This window comes from Chiloscyllium punctatum, chromosome 2, assembly GCF_047496795.1.
Source record: "Chiloscyllium punctatum isolate Juve2018m chromosome 2, sChiPun1.3, whole genome shotgun sequence".
Lineage (NCBI taxonomy): Eukaryota > Metazoa > Chordata > Chondrichthyes > Orectolobiformes > Hemiscylliidae > Chiloscyllium > Chiloscyllium punctatum.
The window spans coordinates 11,695,954-11,715,572 of NC_092740.1; the positions used below are offsets into that span (position 1 = coordinate 11,695,954).

Genomic DNA, 19,619 nt, shown 5'->3' on the forward strand with positions numbered 1-19,619 from the left:
GAGCACACCAATAGGAGAACAGAGAGGATTTGATACAGACACCCCAGAGACAGAGGATTCAGACTCTCTGTTTGGTGTCTCTTTGACAAATTCACTGATTCAGTGATCCAAGTGATGAAACAGCTCCTGACAGCCACTCAAGGGAAGGTGCAACTGTTTCTGGTGATCAAAACTCTCATGCAGCTCACACCTCTTCCTGCTTTATTCCTCTGCACGCTGAGGAATTTAACCAAGTTATAATTCTTCAATTTTCTGCTCATTGGATAGAATCTCCAAGTCAGATTCTTCATGGTACCTTCACTTTCATCTTCATTTCTATGACCCACATTTAAAGTGGTCTCTGTCAGTCAGGCCAGCTTCATTTTGGTTTATATTTTGATGATTGATCTCTTGAAATCCCCGACACATTCACTCGTCTTTGAAACATTGGTCTTCATGACCACCTCGTCTCAGATTTTGTTTTTCTCCTAACCACATCATGGTCAGGTCATTTAAACAGTCCTAACCTCTACCGCTAGAAACCAAGGTTGGAGCCTAATAGGCCTCGAAACCCAAGCTAACATTCCACCTGGGATTCACATTACCAGGTTTTGTTTTTGTTTTAAAAAAAGTGGGGGAGGGTTAGATCATATACATCCTGAGCATATCCATTGTATTGTATCAAAACAGTTCAGCTATTAAACAAGGATAACAACAGATCTCTCCCCAGGGTAACCATGGACCGCAAGCAAGAGCTATTTCATCACATCAAACAATCCAGGATGCACTTATCAATTCATTGCCGCTTTCAGTGGTTGGGATAGTTTGTTTGTTTTTATCGTAAAGTACTTAAACTGACCCATTAAGGCAAGCACTTGAGAATTCTTTGTTCAGTTAAGTAGATTAGACCAGTGTAGACATCCTGTGGTTACCCCCCTGCTGTGCACTCTGTGCGGTAGGGTACTTGAAACTGACCCTTCAAGGTTAGTCCCCAATGACTCTGCTTCCACCACCACAACTGGCAATGCATTTCATACATTCACAACTCTCTGCATAAAGGACCTGCCTCTGACGTCTCCTTTATATCTTCAAACTATGACTTCTCGTACCAGTCAATCCTGCCCTGGGGAAAAGTCTCTGGCTATTGCCTCTGTCTATTCCTCTCATTATTTTGTACGCCTTGATCAGGACTCCTCTCTCCCTCCTTTTCTCCAGAGAGAAAAGTCCAAACTTATTCAACCTTTCTTCATAAGGCAAGCTCTCCAGTCCAGGCAGCATCCTGGCAAACCTTCTTTGCACCCTCTCCAAACCCTCTGTATCTTTACTATAGTAGGGCGACCAGAACTGGACACAATATTCCAAGTGTGGTCTATTACATATGGATGGATACTATTATGCCTCACTGAGGTAGCATGTTGGAAATCAAGTTGCATTATTCCCTGAGTTGTCACAAAAGTTAGTTTCTCCTGAGTTTTAGACTAAAGATGACAGAAAGCACAGACTAGGTTTCTGGACTTCACAAGGGTTACTATTTATCACACATAAGTAGATTCTAATTCCACAGAAAAATGATGGACCATTGAGCTATAACACCATTAGTTCAAACTCTAAGATGCTCATGAACCAAGTCCCCTAAAAAGCAAGCACATATTGTACACACACACACACATACACACAAACACACACACACAGAAACACACACAGAAACACACACAGACACAGACACACACTCACACACACAGACATACATACACACAGAGACACATACACGTACATGTGCACACACACACACACACAGATACACACAGTCGTGCACGTGCACACACAGACACACACACAGAAACTAAACATCAATCTTTGAGTGGAAGGAACACACAGAAAACAGTTTCGTCGATCCCTGTTCACGGGATTCGCTGAGATGATTCTTGAGCTGATCAGAATGCTGCTTCCCCAGATGCTGTCACTGGTTTACTAGAGATACAGTCTGTGGTTTATGAAAGGTCTGGCTTACTCATTAAAGGTCAGAACTTTCTGCAGCTGCTGAAGGAAAAGACAATCAGCTGGTTATCCTCAGATTTAAAGTCGCTTTTCCTGCCAGGAACAGAGCTGATGATGAACAGGTCCTCAGATGGTGGAGGTCGGATGGCTTCTCCCTGTCATGTTCATATCCACAACCTGTTCAATTACCTGGGAACCAATCACATAGTCATTGGCAGCAAGACGGTCTTTGTCATTGATTACTGGTCTTTAGTACAAAGACCAATCAGATACTTGTTTCTGCCTGAATCACCATTTGTACATGGGCATGTCTCCAGTTCGTCTGCACCTTCTTCTGCTGCTGTCTGACCCAGCAGCTGTGTAAACAATACTTACAATGAGCGTCAGGTTACTTGCTTTCAAAAGTGTGCAGTATCCCTGAAACAATCCTTGGTTTTCAACAATTCTGATGCGTTTCAGTCCACAATTAAAAATACACTAAGATAAAAAGGCACAAATTTTTTAAAAAATTTAAAAATCACTTTTGAAGAATAATAATGCCAAGTTTCTGAGCTGGTAAGTTCCATGATGTTCCTTGAATTTGATCTGAGAAACAATCCAACCTCAGTTACACAGGTTCAGTTCTTATTCGCTCCTAATGAGTCTTCACCACAGCTGCATAGGTTACATCCGCTAGAAAGAGACAGAAATCAGAGCTGATGATCATTATCAATTCAGTTTGAAGGGAAATACAGGAAAGGGGCATATTTACCCAAATATCAGTCCCATCACTATCAGAGTAGCTACAGGAAAGGGAAATATTTACTCCATCAGTTGTACATTATCCCCCTCATTCTCTTTATGACGCTCACAAATACATTGGAAGAGAAAAGCTTTTTGAGAGACAGTCAAGTATCATCCAATGGGATAGTGGAGAGACTGTTTACTTTCTGATTGGTGGAGTAAAGGAACACCCTAATAATGATGAACAGACTGACGGGCCAATGACAACAGCATCGTGGTGAGGGATTGGGGCTTTAAGGTCATGTGATCAAATCTCCATAATGGCGCCACCCAAAGTTGGGGTCTCAAATAACAAGGAAATGGATCACCCAGGCCCAACTAGCACTGTCCCACACATTGGAAAATGGGCTTCAGGGATTGGGAAATGAGAAAGGATTTGGATTCGGATTCTGAAAGGACAAAACTGACTCACTCTCTTCTGAATCAGCAACCCGGAGAATCTTGCCACCTTGAAATGAAAGAGAATAGTCTGTTAGTGAGGAGGATGTATTTTAAATGTTTAGAAATACCACTATGTGGGAAAAAAGTATGTAGCTGGTTACCTTTTCTGTTGCTGTCAAACACGATGCTGGCATAGGTACAGGAATCAGGCTGAGCTGTAATACAAACAGTATTCACTCTGAAACTGCCTTACTGCATCAGCTTTCTGACTCTAGAATCAAAGAATCATACAGAATCCTGGATTCACATCACAGCTTTACCATTGGAAAATGTTGAATGAACTGCATGAGAATCAGACATCAAACCATATTCGGAGTTATTTGGACAGGTGGTGTTCCAACACGCATGTCTTAAGGAGCGACTTAAGAGGGGGAAAGAGAGTTGGAGAGGTTTGGACAGGGATTCTCACAGTCTTGGAGATTGAAAATTAGACACCAGTGATGTTACTATTACAGTCCGGTGAATCCACCACCACACATCTCTCTCCAATGAGTGTAGATTAGAGTGGTGCTAGAAAACCACAGCAGGTCAGGCAGCATCCGAGGAGCAGGAAAATTGACATTTCGGGCAAAAGCCCTTCATCACTGTAATCTAGACTCTGATCTCCAGAACCTGCAGTCCTCACGTTTGCCGAGCTTTTCCTCTCTAATGAGAGAACAGCCCGATGCCCTCTGGGACTATGGTGAGTTTACATTTACAGGAAGGGATATGGAGGAGCCAGATTTGGAAATATTGTGAGTATATGAGGATGACAGACCCAATGCCGTGGAAGAATTTGAACCTGAGAAGGATAATCTTTAATTTTATTTCTTTTTCAATTCAGGAGCCGTTCTGGGCACCACACCTTGGGAAGGATATTCTGACCTGAGAAAGAGTGTGGCGCAGAATGATGACATCAGGTCTCACAGAGTTAAATTACAAGGTGTAGGATCACAAATTATGTTTGTATCCTGTTGCACTGGAAGGTTTGGGGATGATTTGATTGAAGTTCTCAACAAAAGAAGAGCATAAACTATCTTTCCACATTCTCCAAGTTGGGAAGTCTCAGATGCCTTCCCATGGGTTTCCTCATTCCATGATTCCCAACACTATCCCAGGATTTCCAATTTTCCCACAGTCCCATGGTTCAGGTTATAAAACCCTGCACCCAGCACTCTGAGCCAATCCTCTCCATTGCAGAGAGAAACACATCCTGCTCCTCCACAATGTACACCCAGTCAGTCCATGATTTTAAAGAATCACGGTTCACAGTGTCTCAGATATTGTGGATCACAGTTTACATGAGGGAACTTATTGGGAGTTAAATTCAAAGTGTGCCCCTTGCTAAGGCATACCTTTTATGCTCTCCCTTCCAGAACGCACTTACCATCCCCTCACCTTGCTAAGATGTGGCACTTTGATGCCCATTGCCAGGTATTTCAAGTGAGTCATACTTTCCTGGAGATATTGTCCAAACACATTGATGAGAGATATTATTACACACTTGAGGATCAAGTGGGACTTCACGGAGGCCTCCTGGCTTTGAAGGAGGAACATTACCACTGTACCACAAGATCCCTAATGGTTTTAATCATAGAGTCATAGAGTTTTAGAGCACAGTAAAAGGCCCTTTGGCCCATTGAGTCCATGCTGGTCAAAACCAACCATCTTGGTAAAAATAATGACTGCAGATGCTGGAAACCAGATTCTGGATTAGTGGTGCTGGAAGAGCACAGCAGTTCAGGCAGCATCCAAAGGAATTCCTGATGAAGGGCTTTTGCCCGAAATGTCGATTTTGCTGCACTTTGGATGCTGCCTGAACTGCTGTGCTCTTCCAGCACCACTAATCCAAAACCAACCATCTACCCATTCCAATTCGATTATCGAGCAGTTGCCCCAATGCCTTATACATCAACATTGCAAGTGCACACCTAAACAAGTCTTTAACATTATGAGTGTCTCATGTCTTTGTCACCCTTAAAAGCAATGCCTTCCTGATTCCCACCATCCTCCGAGTGAAAAGGATTCCCTCACATCTCCGATAAACCTCTAACATTCATCAAAGATCCTCAGACATCACCTTCCCAACCCCACGACCATCTCCAGCTAAACGTTCAGTGGCAGCAGATAAAGGGGAACACCATCACCTGTAAATTCCCCTCCAAGGCACTCACCATCCCGGCTCGGAAATATATCATCACTCCTTCACTCTTGTTCGGTCAAAATCCTGGAATTCACTCCCTCAAGGCATTATGGGTCTACATCCAGCACGTGGACTGTAAGGGTTTAAGAAGGCAGCCCATCGCCATCTTCTCAAGAGGTCAACAAGGGATGGGCAATGAATGCTGGCCAGCCAGTGATATACATGTTTCATGAATGAATAAAAACAATCGCCCTGCCCCGTACCTTAAATTAATGTCCCATGGTCACTGAACACTCTATCATGGGGAAACAATTTTCAATTCAACTGTATTTATGTCCCTCATAATTTTACGCATCTCAATCATGTCTCCTCTCAATCTCCTCCTCCCTGGAGAAAACAATCTATTCAAATTCTCTTCAGAATTGAAACTCTCCAGCCCAAGTAACATCCTGGCAAATCTGCTCTATACCATAATGTGGATTCCTGAACTTCACACAATTCTTTAGCTGTGATCTAACCAATTTTGCATACAGTTCCGACATAACCTCACTGCTCTGAATTAAACTCTGTGCTTCAACTAATAAAGGGAAGTATCCCATAGGGTTTTTTATCCATGTTATCCACCTGTCCCGATACATTAAGGGACTGGTGTACATGCACACCAAGGTCGCTCTGATCCTTGGTGTTTCCCAGGATCCTATTGCTCATTATATCTTCCCTTCCCTTTTCCGTCCTGCCCAAGTGTATCACCTCACACTTATCCATGTTGGATACTGTTTGCTCCTGATCAGTCTATCTGACCAGCCCGTAAAGATCCTCTTGTTGTCTAAGGCTATCCTCCTCAATATTTACTACCCCAACTATTTGTTTATCATCTGGGACTATATTGATCAACCCCTCTTCATTCAAGTCGAAATCATTTACGACAAACCGCAAATAGCAAGGGCCCCAACAGTGACCCCTGTGGGAACCCCCAGGACACACACTTCCAGTCACAAAAATGTCCCTCGACCATCATCCTCTGTTTCCTGCCAATCAGCAAGTTGTGCATCCAATTTACCCCAAATTTCCTTGGATCCCATGGGCTCTCACCTTTGCTATCGTTCTCCCATGTGGAACCTGATCAAAAGTTTTGCCGAAGTCCAAGGAGACACAAGAACATAAGAAATAGGAGCAGGAGAGGGTTATCTGACCCCTCAAGGAGAATGTGAGGACTGTGAATGCTGGAGAGTCAGAGTTTAACAGTGTGGCACTGGAAAAGCACAGCAGCTCAGGCAACATCTGAGGAGCAGGAGGGTCGATGTTTTGGGCACGAGCCGTTCATCAACCTGACCTGCCACACGTTTTGACACAGAGTTGAGACTGACTAGCCTGAAGTTTCCTGGTTTATCCCTTGTTCCCTTCTTGAGGTACCAGACTGGCTGTCCTCCTGTCCTCCAGCACCTCTCCTGCAGACGGAGAGGAATGGAAAATTATTTCCAAAGCCCCTGCTATTTTCTCCCCTGCCTCACTCAACAACCTGAGATACATTTCATCCTGCCCTGGAGATTTATCTACTTTTTGCTGCCCATACCACTCAGCAGTTCCTCTCTATGTTAATTTCTTTCATCTTGTCACAGACTATCTCCCCGATTTCTACACCAAAATCATCCCTCTCACGCCTGAACACCAACATAAAGTTGTCAATTACAGCCTCTGGGTTCAAGTTTCAATTACAACCATGTTCTTTGTTGTCTTTTTACCATGAATATTCCTTTCAATATTTTGGATGCTTCTTTATATTACCTGTCAGTATACTTTCATATTTCCTTTTAGCACTCTGAATCTTCACTTTAATTTCCCACTTGCACATTTTATAATCCTCCAGAAATTGCTACTGTTTTCAATTCTCAGTGTCTGTCATAAGCCTCCCTTTTCCCTTCATCCAGTGCTGTGTATTCCTCAGTATTCAAGGTTCACTGGATTTGTTGGTCCCACCCTTTAGCCCTGGACTCTCCTTATTTCCTTCTTCAATGCATCCCATTGCATACCTGGTCTGGTCTACATGTGACACCAGTCCCACAAAAGGACACTGGTGTAAGGTACAGTAATTGTTGAAGAATGAGAGGGGCTGTCAGTGAGCAGATTTATACAGGGCGACAAGGTGCCACATGCTCAAAGAGGAAGCCAATGTCATCAGGAAGTGATGGAAAGCAGCAGCCAGTCTCAAAGATTGCACTGCAGCAAGTCTGCATTTAGAAACATTGTACAGGATGATTTTCCATTTATTTTGGTAAATGGAGGGTACAGAAACAGATATTTTAATAGAAATAAATAGAGATTTGCCTCAAGGTGAGGAAGCACATTGTTGAGAGCTTGTACAGAATCCTTGGATTCTGTTTAGTCACAGGACAGGTCCCAGAGCACTGGAGAAGAGCCAACATTGTCACTTTGTTTGAGGGCAATAGGGATAATACAGGAACTTACAGGCTGGTCAGCATTACGTCCGTGGTAGGGAAAATATTGGAGTAGATTCTTAATGACTGGCTTTACTCAATTTGAAAAAATATCTTCTTATTAACACGAGGCAACATGGTTTTGTGCAGGAAGGTCATGTCACAGAAACTTGATTCAGCCTTTTGAGCAAGTTTCATGATTGACAACAACAGGGTGATAGATATTGTCCACATGGACTTTCATAAGGCCTTTGACAAAGTTTTTCATGGCAGGCTGATAGTGAAATTGAAGTCACATGGATCTGTGGAGAGGTGGTAAGATGGATGCAGAATTGGCTTAGTCATAGAAGACAGAGAGTAGTGGTGGAAGGGTGTTTTTCTGTCTGGAAATCTGTGACCATTGGTGATCCACAGGAGTCAGTGTTGGGACCCCTGTTAGTTCACAACATTTATAAATATTTTGGAGAATATTGTAGGTGGCATGATTAGTAAGTTTGCAGATGACACAAAGATTGAGGGAGCTTTGGATAGTGAGGAAGATTGCCAGAGGATACAGCAGGACATATAAAGGTTGTAGACTTGGGCACAGAAATGGCTGCTGAAATTTAATTTGGAGAGACATGTGGTGATGCCTAAGGTCTAATGCAAGAGGGAAGTATACAGTAAATGGTACAACCCTTGGAAGCATTGAAGAGATCGAGGGTAGTTTACTCACTCCTGGTTCAGTCCTTCCCTCACTCCTGGTTCAGTCCTTCCCTCACTCCTGGTTCAGGCCTTCCCTCACTCCTGGTTCAGTCCTTCCCTCACTCCTGGTTCAGTCCTTCCTTCACTCCTGATGTGGCCCTCCCTTAATTCCTGACATCTCACTGCAATTATATCGATCTTTGGTGAGATCCCATCTGGAATGTGGTGAACGGATCAGATTTCCATATCAACAAAAGGATTCACTTGTTACCGAGTGAGTGTCATACACTGGCTTGAACCAGGGAATACAGTCTCAGAATGAGGGATAGGTGGTTGGAACTGAGATAAGGGGGAATTTATTGTTTCGAAGCAGTTAATCTTGGGAATTCTCTCATCAGAGAGCTGTGGAAGCTTAACCATTGAGTATATTCATGAATGAGATTGATAGATTTCCCAGCATTAAAAACATTGAGGGATAAGGGGATAGTGCAGGAAAGTGGTGTTGAACTACGAGCTCAGACATGATCCTCTTGAATGGTGGAGCATCTTGTCCTTAGTGGAGAACATCCTAATCCACATTCTCCCGACTCTCCTACTTCCTGTGGCTGTGGGAATCCTCCCAAAGACACACTACAGCTTTAAACCTTCCAATGGAATCTCCAACGTGGCCTTTGTTGTCAGACAAATCCAAGTAAAATGTCAAACACAACACCAGGAACTCTGTATTACATTTCTCAACCTGATCACAGCAGATGTCTCAGTAAATCACTTGATGAATCATACTCTTAAAATTTGGAATGTCCAGAAACTTCTTCCAAATTCTGCAACTGCTTTGGGATGACTTGACATCTTCAGGAACGGATGTCTTCAAGGAACAGGACCAGAGTAAAGCAACGCTGTGTGATAGCTCCATATTATCTATAATCTACCAAACAGCAGCTTTGACCTCTGGTGTCAGGATTAAACCTGGCCCAGATAGAAATCTCTTCAACCTCAGTCTCATCCATGCCAATAATAAAATGACCACAACAGACCCACATAAGATGCAGTATGCACTGATAACATCACTGTTGTTTTCACATTCTGCACCCGACTAGCAAGCCACCCTTGGTCTCTTCAGTGCTGCAAACAAGGGACTTGGCCAATGCTTGAGTGTTGCCAAACCAAACCACAAATCACTGGTCAGTTCAATATTCTACCTCTTGTATATGCTAAGACTCCGGGATACATTTAGCACTCTCGATAGCTTGGGAGGCACCTCCCTCAAAACAGAGCCCAGGGCTGACATCACTGGCTCTGCCCATCAATGCCAGTCTCAGTCCAGCCCATAGGTGACCACGAGGGCACTCTGCTTCTCAATGCCCATTGGAAAAGTGATCCAACACTGGATCAGCTGAGACAGCTCAACCTTCCAGAAATTATGGCAGTGACTGTTTGACAACAAAGTTCTCCACAAGGCAGCAAAAAGTCCTTGCTTTCATGATCAGTCCGTGTAAATGTTGGGAGACCCACAATGCCACTGGGGAGGGAATTCCAGGATTATGACCCAGTGACAGTGAGTGAACGACAATATATTTCCATGTCAGTACAGAGTGGGTGGCTTGGAAGGGAACTTGGAGGTGGTGATGATCCCATGTAACTGCAGTAAGGAACAGGAATGTAGTGACTGCATCCTCACGGTCAGGAAACTGAACAGTGTTTGGACACATTCCTTGTTCTTCCAAAGACAAAAACTTCAAAATCTTTTGCCTCTGTATTTTTGAATCATTTCATTGTTTGTGTGTGTTTGGGACTTCTTCAATTCATGAACCAACTACTGCAGCTTGTGAACATTTGGTCATCTTGCAGGATGTTTTATAATGTTTCAATTCACAATCACCTTGTTAAATACAAATGGTTCTGAGACTCAGAGCTCATTAAGGGGTGCCATGGTGGCACAGTGGTTAGCACTGCTGCCTCACAGCGCCAGGGACCCGGGTTCAATTCCCACCTTGGGCAACTGTCTGTGTAGAGTTTGCACATTCTCCCTGTGTCTGTGTGGGTTTCCTCCAGGTGCTCCAATGTCCTCCCACAGTCCAAAGATGTGCAGGTTAGGTGAATTGGCCATGCTAAATTGCCTGTAGTGTTTGGTGAAAGGGTAAATGTAGGGGAATTGGTCTGGGTGAGTTGCTCTTTGGAGGGTCGGTGTGGACTGGGTGGGCCGAAAGGCCTGTTTCCACACTGTAAGTAATCTAATCTAATTAACTGTTCCAGTCTCTGACAGGTACAGATCAGAGTTAACTCTCTCATATCACATGTGCCTCTTATGGAATGCCACTCCAGTGTGGCAGCAAAACAGGAAATATTGTCTTCCCGTTGTACAGTATCATACATAACAGGAGAAGACCACTCAGCCCCCCTGTGCCTGGGCTGGCCCTTTGAAAAAGCTATTGAAATCCGTCACACACCCAATGTCCTTTCCTGGGTCTGGGTTTAATCTGTCATGTGACCTCTGGTTCTTTCATCAACACCTTTACCTGGATCCATTTACTAACTGACTGTCCTGCCATTGGAAACAGTTTCTCATGACTTACTTTCGAAAGACTGTTCTTGAATTGGCACAGCCCAACCAAATCTCCCCTGAATCTTCTCTGCTGTAAAGACAACACCAGTTCCTCCAAAAAACTGAAGTCTCTCTTCCCTGGAACCATTCGATTCATCTGCTTTGCACAAAAACATCTTCCTTAAAGGATAGTGCTCAGAATTGGTCATGTGTCGAACTGATGTTTTGGAAATGTCCATCCTTGCTTTTCTACTCCATGTGCCATTCAATAAAAACAAACATTTCTTTTGCCTTTTTTGATCCATTTCAATGAAACCTCCAAGCTTCAAAGACTTCTCAATGTGCATTTCTGCTAATTTTCTGTTCCTGTAACCATTGTAAAATTGCACCATTTATCACACCTCTCTTTGTTCTTCCTATCATGATGTGTCACTTCACTCTTCCCAGTGTTAACTTTCATTGGGCTGGCCATTTCACCAGCCTATATGCCCCAGAGCCTGTGAGCACTTTCCTCACTCTTCACTGTGTTTTTGAATTTTGTGTCATCTGCAAACTTTGGAGTTTGTCCTGTATCTCTGAGTGCAGATCATTCACAAAGATCAAGAAGAGAATTATATCACCAGCGCTGCACACTTCCCTCGCGTCTGAACTAAAACCACAGACCACAGCGCTCTGCTTCCTGGCCCAAAGCCAATTTCCAAACCACACAACCAGCAACTTTGAAACTCATCTGCTTCAATTTCAAGAAGATATGTACATTGTACTTCACAGCAGGAGCAAGCCCTATGGCCCATCGAGTTTTCTCCACAATTCATTAAGACCATAACTGATCTGGTTCTGTCTCAGTTCTGCTCTCCTACCTTGTCCCCACTACTCTCGATAAGGCCAAAGGCTGGTAGTCAGACAGCATGTGTTAGCACCGAGGCTATAGGGATGAGAGGGATTGATGGGACGGGATGGGGTCATTCGTTGACACAAACAGTGAAAGAGTTTCATCCTTTGTGTTTTGAATCCACCCAGGATCACAGCTCTCTCCATGATGTCCATCACTCCTCAGACAGCTGCTCTCACCACATCCTGAGACCCACACTCAGTGCTATGTGCCATCATATACACACTCTTGACCTCTCTCTCCATCAGCACCCCTTCACACTGTCTCAAAGCTGTCCTCAGCCCCAGTTCAACTTAATTCTCTGGCTCATTCACCCGATACCATGTACCCCCACCCCTCTGGAACTTTCCTCCACCCACTCTCCCACTTGTCTCTCCCCATTCTCCTACCTCCACCTCTTGTTGGACATTCACTCTCCCTTCTCCGATACTGAGTACAGAACATTCAGCAAAGGTCTCAGTTTTAATCACTTTGCACTCCCACCTCACCGAAGTTCAGACACGACATGATGTTGATCTCCTCTTCCGTTGCCTTTGTCTCTGTGCCCATTTCTTTGAACAGGAGTCCTCTGTCCATCCCACAGACCCCTTCATCCACCTCCAACTCTCTTCCTCCACCTGGACCCCTCCCTCTGGCCTTTAAGCCGCACTTGACCTGTTCATTGAGAACTGACACTGGTCTTTGTATTTCTCTGCCCTCCTCCATTCACTCCTATCTCCCACTGAACTGAATACTCTCAGGCTGTTCTGTCCTCAACAGTCACTCATCTCATCTCAGATCGAGACAAAAGCTCAAAACCACCAAGGTGAAGCCATTTCCCTGTTCTGTTGCTGTCAATCTTGGCACAGAGTCTGGAATTGTCCTGATCTGTAACACAAACAGGAATGATAAGGGGATATTTATTGGTCGGTTTGTTGTTAGGTATGGGACGGGATGGGGTCATTCGTTGACACAAACAGTGAATGAGTTTCATCCTTTATGTTTTGAATCCACCCAGGATCACAGCTCTCTCCATGATGTCCATCACTCCTCAGACAGCTGCCCTCACCACATCCTGAGACCCACACTCAGTGCAACAGCTCAGTGGACACCACATATCCCTCAGAGTTAGAAGGCTGTGGGTTCAATTCCCCATTCCAGTGGCTACATCGTAAGATCAATGCTGAGACTTCGGAGCAGTTCAAATGGAGCGCTGCAATGTCTAAAGTTATCTTGGGGCTGAGATGTTAAAGGTTGCACTGGTCTGCTCTCTCAGGTGGTTGTGAACAATTCCAAATGTGTTACTTCAATGAAGAACAGAGGAGCTCTCTACTGTGTCCTTGTCACTCATCCCCCAACCCAGATTATTGTGTCCTCAACATCACTCACCCCTCAGAATACATCATGAAAATACACAGGCTAACTGATTGAGCACAGGGCTGTTTGGGGGACATTACTCTTCACTAACTGGTTGTTGCATTTCTCATTACCAGAATGAAAATAAATGCATTTACGCCTAACTTTTCATGATCTCAGGGGACTGAATAACCCCTTACAGCAGATGAAGCTCTATTTTTATATTTGCAGTCAACTAATTTCTTACTGCAAGCTGCCACAAACCACAATGTGATCATGATGTCATCATCTGGTTAAAGCACTGAACAGGAGAGTTGGATTAGCTTGTATTGATCACAGAGTACAGACATTGGGCAGGGCAGACACACTAAACACAGGGAAAAAGGAGAGAATTATGTGAATGGAGAACCACTGCAGTATTCTAACATGATGTGGGAATCAGGTCACAAAGGTAGGTACACTCTTACACCATGGAATCAGGAAGGTTAATAAAATGCTATCCTTGAATAAAAGAGGAATTGGATATAAACGTAAACATGTTATTTTAGATATACAAGGCAGTTCTGAGACCATATCTCAAATGCTGTACATAATGAAGGATATTGGTGCTGGCTCAAAGGAGGTTTCTGAGATTGAGAAGCAGGTTGTCTCATGAGGAGAGGGAGGACAGGCTGGGTTTGTTTCCCCTGGAGTTTAGAATAATGAGGGGCTGTGAGAATGTAAACTTCAGAACTTTGGTAATGATTCAGAGTTTGAATGAATCAACAATGATTTTTTCTGAAATGCAGTGGTACTGAGATGAAAGGGACAAGGAGAAACTGTAATCAAGGAATTAAAAGCAACATGTTAATTAGCCGTCCCTGAGAAGAAGGAGTCAACGCAACATCAAGGATCTGTTCCTGGGAGACAGGAGAGAGTTAACACTGAATGTAACAAGGAACAAGGGAGCTACTCCTGATAAGAAGACAAGCTACAGACTTAATGACTCAAGAAGAGTAATCAATGTTGTGGTTGAACGAATTGAAATGATCATCAATAATCTCACACCGGAAATTTTGCCTGTCCATCGAGAACTGCTAACATTACATGGGTCATTTTAATTTTTCTGCCCTCCTCCATTCACCCCTATGTCCCCTAAACTGACTGGTCTCAGGCTGTTGTGTCCATAACAGTCACAAAGTTCATCTGATCCAGGCTCTCCACACCACCCCCACAGCCTCCAAGCTCAGATTCCCACAATCCTGACATGCCCACTTCTACCTTCTCCCCAAAATCTATAGCTGGACTACCCGGGCAGATCCAGTGTTCTTGCTTCTTCCTGCCTGAGGGAACTTATCTCTGCTGTCCTTGACTGAATTTTTCCTCCCCTTGTCCATCCCTTCCCAACTACATCCATGATACTTTTGCCATTTATGTCAGTGTCAGAATTACTGGTTAGTGAGCTCCAGCCACCTTCTCTTCACTGGTGTGGCCAACGGTACCCACATGGGCCCCAGTTATGCCTCTCTCATTGTGGGGCAAGTGGAACATTCCTCATTCCAGGCCTCCTCAGGCCATTCCCACAACTCTTTCTCCTGTATGTCGATGACATCATCAGTGCTGTTTCCCTTTCTCATCCAGAATTGGAAAATTTGAACAATTTCACTTCCAATATCCACCCAGCTCTCACCTTCACCTGATCTCTGACTCCTCCCTTCCCTTCCTTGACATCTCTGTTTCTATTTCTGGGGATAGGCTGGTCACCAATATTCATGACAATCTCAGTCTCACACAGTTACCTTGACTCCCCATCCTCACACCCTGCTTCCTGTAAAGACTCTGTTCCATTCTCCCAGTTTCTCCAAGCCCACCACATCTGTCTGATGGGGCCACATTCTGCAAAGGGGACCTCCGAAATGTCAAGCTTTATCCTCAACCAAGGATTCTCCATCACCATGGTTGACAAGGCCCTCAGCCGTGTCCAATCCATCTCCTGCATTTCTGCCCTCATCACTTCTCTTCCCTTGAGGTAAAAACAATGACTGCAGATGCTGGAAAGCAAATATTGGATTAGTGGTGCTGGAAGAGTACAGCAGTTCGGGCAGCATCCAACGAGAAGCGAAATCGACGTTTCGGGCAAAAGCCCTTCATCAGGAATAAAGGCAGTGAGCCTGAAGCATGGAGAGATAAGCTCGAGGAGGGTGGGGGGTGGGGAGAGAGTAGCATAGAGTACAATGGGTGAGTGGGGGAGGAGATGAAGGTGATAGGTCAAGGAGGAGAGGGTGGAGTGGATAGGTGGAAAAGAAGATAGGCAGGTCAGACAAGTCCAGACAAGTCAAGGAGACAGTGCTGAGCTGGAAGTTTGAAACTAGGATGAGGTGGGGGAAGGGGAAATGAGGAAGCTGTTGAAGTCCACATTGATGCCCTGGGGTTGAAGTGTTCCGAGGAGGAAGATGAGGCGTTCTTCCTCCAGGCGGCTGGTGGTGAGGGAGCGGCGGTGAAGGAGGCCCAGGACCTCCATGTCCTCTGCAGAGTGGGAGGGGGAGTTGAAATGTTGGGCCACGGAGCGGTTTGGTTGATTGGTGCGGGTGTCTCGGAGATGTTCCCTGAAGCGCTCTGCTAGGAGGCGCCCATTCTCCCCGATGTAGAGGAGACCACATCGGGAGCAACGGATACAATAAATGATATTAGTGGATGTGCAGGTAAAACTTTGATGGATGTGGAAGGCTCCTTTAGGGCCTTGGATAGAGGTGAGGGAGGAGGTGTGGGCACAGGTTTTACAGTTCCTGCGGTGGCAGGAGAAAGTGCCAGAATGGGAGGGTGGGTCGTAGGGGGGTGTGGACCTGAACAGGTAGTCGCGGAGGGAACGGTCTTTGCAGAAGGCGGAAAGGGGTGGGGAGGGAAATATATCCCTGGTGGTGGGGTCTTTTTGGAGGTGACAAAAATGTCGGCGGATGATTTGGTTTATGCGAAGGTTTGTAGGGAGGAAGGTGAGCACCAGGGGCGTTCTGTCCTTGTTATGGTTGGAGGGGTGGGGTTTGAGGGCAGAGGTGCGGGATGTGGACGAGATGCGTTGGAGGGCATCTTTAACCACGTGGGTAGGGAAATTGCGGTCTCTAAAGAAGGAGGCCATCTGGTGTGTTCTATGGTGGAACTGGTCCTCCAGGGAGCAGATACGGCGGAGGCGGAGAAATTGCGAATATGGGATGGTATTTTTGCAAGAGATAGGGTGGGAAGAGGTGTAATCCAGGTAGCTGTGGGAGTCGGTGGGTTTGTAAAAAAATGTCAGTGTCAAGTCGGTCATCACTAATGGAGATGGAGAGGTCCAGGAAGGGGAGCGAGGTGTCAGAGATGGTCCAGGTAAATTTAAGGTCAGGGTGGAATGTGTTTGTGAAGTTATGAATTGCTCAAATCCCTTGCCCTCATCTATCATCGCACCAGCTTCCACATCCAGAGGATCATTAACCACCATTTCCACAGCACTCCAGCGGTGCTCAGTGCAAGTTGGAAGAACAGCATCTCATTCTCCACATGGGCACCCTGCAGCTTCCTGGCCTCAGTATTGAGTTCTAAATAATTTTACAGCCAGAATGAGGTGTTTTATCCATCCTCACACCTCAGGCCCTGTCGTGACATGAGTTGTTTTCAGCACAGCCAAACCATTTTCACCAACTTATTGTCCCCACTATCAGCTTTTCATTCTCCCTCCCATCCTTTTGATGATCTGACTTCCATTCACTCTCTCTGGGCTCCATCTCCACCTATCTGCTCACTCCTTTTCCCCTCCCCCACCACCTGTCTTTACCATAGATACCACTTTTCCCCAGCTACAGACAGTTCTGAAGAAGGATTTGAAATTTTAACTCTGGTTTCTCTCCACAGATGCTGCCAGACCTGCTGAGTTTCTCCAGCAATTTCTATTGATTTATATTGGAAGGTTTCCCGAACAAGAGGAAGAGGCTATTCAGCCCATTGTATATGTGTTGATTGATAAAGAGCTCTCTAGAGCACCCCACTGCCCAGCTCCTGGTCCATAGCCCTGGAGACTCATGTTCTTCAAATCCTTATCCAAGTGAGTTTTAAATGTCGGAGTCAAAAAGGTTGGTGCTGGAAAAGCACAGCCGGTCAGGCAGCATCCGAGGAGCAGAAGACTCATTCCTGATGAAGAGTTTATACTTGAAACATCGACTCTCCTGCCTCTCGGATGCTGCCGAACTAGCTGTGCTTTTCCAGCACCACACATTTTGACTCTGATTTCCAGCATCTGCAGTCCACACTTTCTCCTGGGTTTTAGATGTGTTGATGGTTCCTGTCTCTCTAAACATAGAATACAGAACATGGGACAGTACAGTGCAGGAACATGGCCTTTGGTCCACCATGTCAGTGCAAACCATGATGCCATTCTAAACTAATCCCATTTCCCAGCACATGGTCCATCCCTCTCTGTTCCTGTTGTTCATGGGCCTGTCTAAATGGCTCTTAAATGTTGCTAACGTATCTGCTTCTATCACCTCCCCTGGTAGCCTGTTCCAGACGTCTACCATTCTCTTTGTTAAAAGCTATCCTCACAAATAACCCTCAAATTTTTCCTCATTCACCTTAAATTTATGCCGCTTGTATATGACATCTCCACTCTTTGAAAGAAAACTGACTGTCCCCCCTATCCCTGCCTCTCATAAATTTATGTATTTCTGTTCGGTCTCCCCTCACCCTCCAATACTCTCGCAAAAATAAATCCAGGTTTGACCAAGTTCTCCTGATAGTTAACACACACCAAATCAGGGAACATCCTGCTCAATCTCTTCTGCACCTTTGTTTTGTGCACAAGTACCCCTATGTCCCTTCATGTTGTAGCTTTCTTCCATTTCTTTTCTCCAGACCTGCTGAGTTTGTCTGTTTGTTTCTCAGTCATGACACCTACAGACATGTGCAAACTTTGATTGAGCCTGAACACTGAGGGAACTGGTTCTGAATGGCCCTCGGAACAGCATCACAGTCACAAAACTCACAATAACTCAATGTCTCCTGCTTTGGATCAATCTCGCCACTTTCCCCTGGATCCCATGAACCTTTGATTTTGTGACCAGTCTGCCTTGTGGAACTTCACCAAACACCTTGCTAACATCCGCATTGATGGTCAATATCAAACACCCAATCAACCATCCTTCAATACTCCTTAAAAATTCGATCATGTTTATCAGATCCGACCACCCTTCAACAATCGTCTTCTGAGGGAATGGTACTGGGTCAGACTCGCATCATGAAGACCTCATCAGGGGAGAATTCAAGGTCAGTTAAAACTGAACTGGGAGCTCTCATTTGGGATGATTCTCTGAGGGTGGCCAGGCACGAATTCTATGAGTTGACCAGTTTCCCACTGCAGCTTCAAACATCAACACTGCAACTCCTCCTCAGGAAACCAGACCCCCAGTGAAATCAGCTCTTAAAGATATGGGGGAGTGGGAGTGATCTCAAACGATACACTTTCTCAATATAGAAACAAATGTTGACTCACGGCCTTCTGACAGACTGTTTGTGAATCTCTTGCCACCTTTAACAAAGACAAAATGTTCTCTTAGTTTGATTATAGAATCTGATTATCAATTAGACAATTGCTCAAAACCTTTAAGGTGCAGCCATTTACCTGTTCTGTTGCTGTCAATCTCAGCATAGAGGATGGAACTGTCCTGATCTGTAACACAAACAGGAATGATAAGGGACCATGCATCGACAGGCTTGTCCTTAAATATCAGCAATGGCTCAGTGGACACCACATCATTCTCTGAGTTAGAGATGTGATTGGAGCAGGTGAAATATTGGACTTGCAGCATGGGTTGGTACCTGGGACTTCGATGTTGTGCTTAAAAATGTGTTGCTGGAAAAGCGCAGCAGGTCAGACAGCGTCAAAAGAACAGGAGAATCGATGTTTCGGGCATAAGCCCTTCTTCAGGAATCAAACATCCTGAAGAAGGGGTTATGCCTGAATCGTCGATTCTCCTGTTCCTTTGATGCTGCCTGACCTGCTGCGCTTTTCCAGCAACACATTTTTAAGTTCTGATCTCCAGCATCTGCAGTCCTCACTTCCTCCTACTTCGATGTTGTGGCCATTTTGGAGATATAGGTAGAGTAGGGACAGGAATGGTTGTTGCAGTTCCAGGATTTAGATGTTTCAGTAAGAACAGGGAAGACGGTAAGGTGGGGGGAGGGGGTATGCAGTGGCATTGTTAGTCAAGGACAGTATTATGGTTGCTGAAAGGACATTTGAGAACTCTCTACTGAGGTAGTATGGGCTGAGGTTAAAAACAGGAAAGGTGAGGTCACCCTGTTGGGAGTTTTCTATAGGCCTCCAAATAGTTCCAGAGATGTAGAGGAAAGGATAGCAAAGATGATTCTGGACAGGAGCAAGAGTGACACAGTAGTTGTTATGGG

General features: G+C 44.9%; 1 long non-coding RNA gene across 1 annotated transcript; it reads right to left on the reverse strand.

Annotated features, from left to right (window-relative positions):
• Positions 1 to 1,488: 1,488 nt before the first annotated feature.
• Positions 1,489 to 18,884, reverse strand: LOC140492775 (uncharacterized). The gene is made up of 5 exons (XR_011963634.1): positions 18,835 to 18,884; positions 18,706 to 18,741; positions 3,303 to 3,356; positions 3,173 to 3,208; positions 1,489 to 2,649 (listed from the first exon to the last, which is right to left on the reverse strand). It is a non-coding gene; the product is annotated as an uncharacterized lncRNA (long non-coding RNA).
• Between the last annotated feature and the right edge of the window lie 735 nt (positions 18,885 to 19,619).